Genomic DNA, 8,086 nt, shown 5'->3' with positions numbered 1-8,086 from the left:
ATGATTTGGAAGGGTTGAAAACAAGCTCCTTTTCCAGCATGAGTTTACTTTTTTTCCCCATTTGTACATGTTTGGAATGCCAGAGGGATTTCATGCCCTTTCTTCTCAGCCTCTGCACCTTCCCCCAGAGCTTTGAAGTCTTTTCAAGGCCTGTTGATGTTTTATTGTGAGCTCAGAGTCCCAGGCCTGGCAAGAGTCCTTCTCACCAGCTGGGTGACCCTGAGCAGGTCACTGCATATCTCTGAGCCCTTGTCTCCTCGTGTGAAAATGGAGAAGATAAATAATTTGTGCACGCATCCAACAAATGTGAATCGAGCAGTTAGTAAGTGCCTGGCCCAGTGCCAGGTGCTGAGAATGCTGGTGGGTAAGACAAAGTCACAGCCTTCACGGGTCTGTATCCAGCCAGGCATGCTGACGTGTGCAAAGATCCAGGGTGATGCACATTTCCAGCAAGACATGTAGGGGCCACAGGGCATAAAGAGAGGACCAGGCTAGGTCTGGACATCAGAGGACGCTTCCCAAAAAGGAATTTAAATGAGACCTAAAGAAGTTAGCCAGGCAGAAGAAGAAGGATGGCGTGTGTGTGTGTGTGTGTGTGTGTGTGTGTGTGTGTGTGTGCCTGTACACATGTGTGTGTTGCAAGGAAGGGAAACATACCAGGAAGCAGGAACAGATCAGGTGTAAAGAACCCTGAGGCAGCACAGACGCTGATGCTTTTCAAGGAATTGAGGGGAAGCCAGGATCAGCGTTGATGGAGCAGAATATTCATCTCACAAGGTCATAGAGTCACATGCGACCCCTGAGAAGAAGATGCTCCCTCCCTTAGATGCACGATACATGGGACTTCCTGTCTTTCCTTCCTAGAGCTCTGAGCCACCATCAGGGTGCAGGACACTGTCACTGTCCCATCGCCCCTCTAGTAATCTCAGGTTCTGTTATTGCATTTAACCTACACACACGCAAGTTTGACAGTAGAGATTCTTGTGTGCGTTTTCCAGATGAGAAAACAAGCCCTGGGAGAAGTGATATTAATAACACCTTGCTTTCAATCAGTTCAACAAACGCTGACCGATTCCTACAGGAGACCAGCTTCTGGGTGGATCTGGCTTGGACATGCCATGCGAAAGTGACCTGTGCCTGGGAAATCCCCAATATTTATACCCATGATGTGTATCTCAGCCTCCTGTAAGGAGCCCTCATTTTCCAATGCCCACAGCTTTTATGGGGACCTCCTAAAAGAACCAACACCTTTACCCCTCTGGGGCCACCACTCATCCTTGTCATCTGATGGTGATGTAGGATCCAGACGTAGACTGCCTAGGTTCTAATCCTGGCTCCCTCATCTACAAGTTTCTGCTTCTGTGTGCATTAACTGTTGCACCCCAGTTTTCCTATCTGTAAAATGGGTATTATATTAGTATTTACCTTGCAGAGTTGTTGTGAGACATAAGCGTGTTATTATACATGAGGGGCTAGTCATTGGTCACACAGCAAGCTCTCATGATTGGCCCCTCCAAGTCCTTCTGGACAAAAGGACCACTCATCATGGCAGGGAAAGTTCATGCATAGCCTGCTCATGGGAACCACAACAGCTGTCCCAGTCCCTTCCTTGGTTTTCCTGGGTCCACTCCCAACCTCAACAGTATCAGCAATGAATGGTTTTCTCTGCCCTGCCGTGGAAACAGTTCCTCCACTCCCCCTGACCACATTGCTTAAGTGAGGCAGATAGGCAAGAATTCCTTATTTAACCAACTTATAATTACAGGAACGGAGGTTCTGATGATTGGAATGCTTAGTCTAAAATCATGTAGAAATGTGCTTCTTACATTTCATAAATCCACCCACTTAACAAACATCTGTGGGGTCCCTACCAGATACCTGGACGTGGAGCAAGAGAAAATTCTGGGCTAACCAAGGTTCCCCCCACCATCACCACCCATTTCCTTGTACCCATTACCCATCCACCCCAAACAAGCAGCGACAGTCAACACACATGGTCCTCTCCTTGGAATGACCTGGCAGAAATCAGATTACAGTGGAAGCTGTTGACTTCCAAAATAATCTCTTGATAATCATAGAAGACACAGGTTTGAAACCCAGATTTTCAACAGCAAGAGGCAAGCTTTGAGAGACTCAGAAGTGTTTCCCAAATCTGGGAGTTGGGAGGATTCTGAGTCTAAAGATTGGATCACACACAGTAGAGATGGCAAGAAATATGTTAAGAATAAAAACAAGTTTTCTAAACCAACAGGAGGTGAGGCTATGAGGGAAAGGAGGGAGAGAGAAGAAAAGAGGGGAAGAGGCTGAGAGAGTGTCTTTTAGAAGGAATTCCACACTATTCCCCCTTCTCCAGCTTGAAACCCTGGAGGTGGGGTGAGAAGAATGTTAGAAACCTCAGTTACATGAGGAGTGTCTGCAGGGAACGTGCACCTGCTTCCTTTCTGGGGCTCCAGGAGGGCAACAACACTCAAGGAAAAGGTACCTTGTCATCATGGTGCTGGAGTCGGGTTGGAAGAGTGGGGTCCAGGTGGTAGACTGGAGGGCGGCTTCAGGGAATTCACCTCCACGCCTGCATGGCACAGGGAGACAAGAAAAGGGTGCAGGTCCTAGCTGAGTGAGGGGACCTGGAGCCTGCAGGGCTGTGATGAGGGGACACAACCACAGGTGACAGTGTGGGTGTCCTGGCCACAAGCTGAGGTGGAAACTGACAACAAGACCTCAGCAGGCTGGTCATATACACCTCAAGATGCTCATCAGGGGGAACTCTGGACCAGAACCATGGGTGCCTCCCTCTCCTGGAAACCAAAATGGCAGCGGTGGGAGAAGCGGGGAGGGAGAAACGCTGAAATCATCTGAGTTTAAACTAAAACTAAGAAATCACTGATTTTGCTGGGGCTTGCCTGGCCGTGACTTGGTCAAGTTTTTCTACAGCAGAAAATGCTGGCTAGAAATGGAAATTAAGTCATTACAGTAAAAGAGAAAACTCTGTTTGCAGCCTATATGTTTGCAGCCTATGTCTCTAAGTTGTCAAGTGTTTGACCCACTGGAGGAGGAATGAGATTAACCCTTGCTTTCACGGAGCCACCTGAGATTTATAGTTATTTCCTCTGGAAAGAACGCAATCCTACCATCCACCATTCCTACCCACCCCGCCATACACGCCCGCCTTCTTAGTTTCAAGAAGTGCAACTCTAGGGAAAGTATATTAACCTTGAAAACAAGCACAGCCGACTCTCCCAGGAGCTGGAGACCTGAGGGTGAGTCCACAGAAAGCCCTTGGCCACTGAATCCCCCCTTTTCACCAACAGGGAAGAGTCAACTCACATAATTCGAAAACTGAAATTGGAGCTTCAGGACACACCACCAGAGTCTCCTGCCCATCACACTGGGTGCTCACTTCGTAAATTCCCAAAACTTAGCTGCTGAGAAGGAAACAAGAAGAGTGGAGGTGAGGGGCTACAAACACTGGTAAAGACACAAAGGGGCCACCAACAGATGCCCAGACTGAGCTCCATGGCCTGTTCCGCCCCAGGGACACAGGGCATTTGAGCCTTTGAGATAGAGTCCAGCCCTTGGTCTCCAGGACCTGCCCTGTTTCACCCTGACCCTCCTGCTCTGGAACATCCTCACCTCATCTTCCCACCCGCACTGTGATCCCTTCAAGCCCGAGTTCCCTTCCTGTCTGCACACCCTGCTCGGTCCTCCCGGCTCAGGCGCGCACCCAGTATCCTTGGTGACATTTTCCTGGGTGCTCCTCAGAAATAGGGGGTCACAGCATCCTGTAGATGGCGCTGTGTGGCCCTGATTGATGTCCCTCACCAGGAAGACAGTGAACTCCTCCCCACAAGGCAGGCATTTAGTCACTCATTCATTCATTCATTCATTGGACAAATGTTCACTAAGTATCTACTACCTGCCAATACACAATGCACTTATCAATGGTGAAAGAAAAAGTAAATGATGCCTGCATTTGCAGACCAGGGGCGTCAGGATGGTGCAGTAGAAAGAGATGGGCTTTGGAGTCAGACAGACCTGAGTTAGAAACCCAGCTCTGGAATTTGCAAAGCTGGTGGCTCTTAGGGAGATATTTACTGTATCTGAAGCCCGCTTTCCAGAGGTAAATGGGAATAGTAATATCCACTTCTGAGTCTAAAGAGTTCTGAGGAGTTGGGCTTCCCTGGTGGCGCAGTGGTTGAGAGTCCGCCTGCCGATGCAGGGGACGTGGGTTCGTGCCCCGGTCCGCGAAGATCCCACATGCCGCGGAGCGGCTGGACCCGTGAGCCATGGCCGCTGAGCCTGCGCGTCTGGAGCCTGTGCTCCGCAACGGGAGAGGCCACAGCAGTGAGACACCCGCGTACCGCAAAAAAAAAAAAAAAAAAGAGTTCTGAGGAGTAAATGAGAATGTCCACAGAAGAAACAGCACACAGAAGCCCTAGCTTCCTCTTCCCCTAATAAAAAAGTCTCAACCATTTCCGGTCTCCCACTGGCCACATGAGAATTCAGCAGAGATTTTGAGTTGCCCACCGTACCCTTTATTCCACTTCTATTTTACTAGAGAACCCCAGTTTGGGCGATGCCATTTCCAAATGACGTTTCGCATCCTCCCTTGCACTTGGGGTTGTCATGTGATTTAGTTCAGGCCAATAATTTGCAAGCAGACCTTATGAAGTGGGGCTTCTAGTACAGCTCTTTAAAGGGGATTGCCACATCTGGTCTATTTTGCTCTTCTCCTTCCTCTTTCCCTCAGCCTAGAATGAAGATGTTATGATTGGAGTTGCAGCAGCCATCTTGGGACCGTGAGATAACCGGGAGGATGGAAGCCATGCACCTAGGATGGCTGAGCAGAAAGATGGCACTGGTGACATTGTGGAACTTCTGTCCCAGCCTGGATGTCACTTCTAGATTGTGTGTCATGTGAGAGAAAATTAAACTCCTATCTTATTTACATCACTATTAGCTTTTTTTTTCTGTTACATGCAGCAGAACTCAATCTGTAACTGAAACTACGAGTGTCTGCTGATACGCAAATCTACCCAATCATAGCACAATAGAAAAACTGGTAAGAAAAGTTGATTTTAAGTTTTATTATTGTTATGTGAAGTAGGTTTTAGATACTCCTAAACGAGGAATATGATTAGAAGGTAAATTATGAAAATTATTTTCTTTATACCGAATTTCTGATTTTAGATACCATTTTGTGCTCTTATCTGATTACAAAGGCAATAGAGATTCATTTTAACAAATTTAGAAGCTACTTAGAAGCACAAAGCAAAAGTAAAAGAAAATCATCTGTAATCAATTCTCCAGGGGCAAGTAATGTTAACATTTTACTCTACTTTCTTCAAGTTCTTTTTTTATTCTACATAATCACTTGAAAAACAAGGTTCCTTCTTTCCTTCCTCCCTCCCTTCCTTCCTTCCTTCCTTCCTTCCTTCCTTCCTTCCTCTCTTCCTTTCTTCCTTCCTTCCTTTCTTCCTCCCTCCCTTCCTCCCTCCCTCCTTTCCTGTTTTATTAATTCATTTACTGAACAGACATTGATTAAATGCTAAACATCGTTATCTCTCATAAGTCTGCTTTTTTTTTACTTATTTGTATTTGTTAAAGCTCTCCTTTGTCATTAAATATTCATGAACACCACTAAACAACTGAATAGCAACAATAAAACTGAATAAAATATAGAATATATTATGTTATACTACCATAAAAACTCCATAACAACACAATCAGCCAACATTTGTTAAGCCCTTAATATGTGCTGGGCATTGGGAGTTTGCTTTTTCTTTTCATCCTCTCAACAACCATAAGATGGGTACTATTTCATATCCTCACTGTACAGGTGAATAAAATTAGTATAGAGGTTGAGAAACTCTTCCAGAGTCCCACAGCTCATCAGGGGGCAAAACAGAGCCTCAAGTTTGGGTCTGTCTCATGCAGTGTTCTTCTTTCTCCAGCTTCTTAATGCAGAAACTTAGATTATTGATTTTAGATCTTTTGTCTTTTCTACTACACGCATTTGATGGTATACATTTCCCCATACATACTTCTTTGGCTGCATCCATACATTTTGTTAGGTTGTATTTTCATTTTCCTTCAACTCAAAAAATATTTTAAAATTTTCTCGAGACACTTTTGGAGGATCCATATGTTCTTTAGAAGTGTGTTGTTTAATACCAAATACTTGTGTGATTTTCCAGCTGTCTCTCTGTTTTTGATTTTTAGTTTAATTACACTGTGATCTGATAACATACTTTGTATAAGTTCTATTCTTTTAGATTTTTTTTAGTTGTGTTTTATGGCCCACAATGTGGTTTATCTTTGCGAATTTTGTACGTGAACTTGAGAAGAGTGCATATTCAGCTGCTGTTAGATGGAGTATTTCTCCTTGTAGTTCTATCAGTTTTTGCCTCATGTATTTTGATACACAGTTGTTAGGTGCAAACATATTTAGGATTGCTATGTCTTCCTGGAGAACTGACTCATTTATTAATAGGTAATGTCTTCTTTATCCATGATAATTCCCTTTGTTCTGAAGTCTGATTTGCTTCACTGTATAAATCCAGACTTTTCTTTCCCTTTTTGGTTAGTGTTGGCATGCATGGAATGTCTGTCTCCATCCCTTTACATAGAATCTGTCTGAGTCTTGGGTCTTGGCTGTGACTCTCCTGATTGGCCCATCCCTCCAGATTTTAGGGAGGGAGTTTGCCCTGCGACTTCAGTTCTCTGATAGGATCCAGAAAAGACATTGGTTTTCAGTTTTTTCAGCTTTTCTTCTTGTTGGAAAGACAGAAGTTCTGACTTCTAAGCTGAACATGTCAGAGCTGAAACCAGAAGTGGTGTGAACACTTTTTATATCTTCTGTTTCTCCCATCATGTTTATGTTTTCTCCTTCATTTTGAACATATGGGGAATGTATAATAGCTGATTTAATGTCAACATATGTTAATATTTTCATATCTGTCATTTCTAAGTCAGTTTCGTGACCAGGTGTTTTTTTTCATACTTATGAATCTTATATTCTTGCTTCTTTGCTTGCCTGGTAATTTAAAAATTTTTTATTGGAGTATAGTTGATTTACAATGTTGTGTTAGTTTCTGCTGTACAGAAAGTGAATCAGCCATGTATATACATGTATCCTCTCTTCTAGACTCCATTCCCATATAAGTCATTACAGAGCACCGAATAGAGTTCCCTGTGCTATACAGTAGGTTTTTATTAGTTATCTTTTAGTTATAGTAGTGTGTATATGTCAATCTCAATCTCCCAATTTATCTCCCCCTCTTGGTAACCATAAGTTTGTTTTCTACATCTGTGACTCAATTTCTGTTTTGTAAATAGGTTCATTTGTACCATTTTTTTTAGATTCCATATGTAAGTGATATCATATATTTGTCTTTCTATGTCTGACTTACTTCACTCAGTATGACAATCTCTAGGTCCATCCATGTTGCTGCAAGTGGCATTATTTTGGTCTTTTTTATTTGCCTAGTAATTTTGGATTGGCTCCAGGCATAGGTGATTTTATGTTTGGGGGGCACTGGATTATCTTGTATTCCTGTAAGTGGCTTCGGACTTCGTTCTGGTATGCTGTGAAGTCACTTGAGATCAGTTTAAATTGTTTGAGTCTTGTTTTCTTCTTTTTTTTTTTTTAAATGGTTTTATCAAGATAGAATTTACATACCATAAAGTTCACCCACTTGAAGTGTACAGTTCCCTGTGTTTTTTGTATATTTACAGAGTTGTGCAATCATAGCTATAATCTAATTTTATAAAATTTGCGTTACCTCAAAATGTACCCATCAGTCATCACTCTCCACAATCCCCATGCTCCTGCCCAACCCTCATGATTCCAGGCAACTACTTTCTGTCTTTATAGATTTGTTGAGACTTGCTTTTAAGCTTTGCTATGGTGAATCCAGAACTGTGAATTTATTCCCATTACCAAGGCAAGATCCACCAGAAGACCAGCTGATGCATCACACTCTGGCTGGTGGGAATGGGAAATATTCCCAGTCCTTGGTGAGCTTTGGGAATTGTTTGGAAACTACGTCTTTCTGGTGGTTCTTTCTCCCCGCTGACAGTTCACCCT

The sequence above is a fragment of the Stenella coeruleoalba genome (genome assembly GCF_951394435.1).
Source record: "Stenella coeruleoalba genome assembly, chromosome: 4".
NCBI classification, from domain to species: Eukaryota; Metazoa; Chordata; class Mammalia; order Artiodactyla; family Delphinidae; genus Stenella; species Stenella coeruleoalba.
This window is presented reverse-complemented; position numbering follows the sequence as displayed.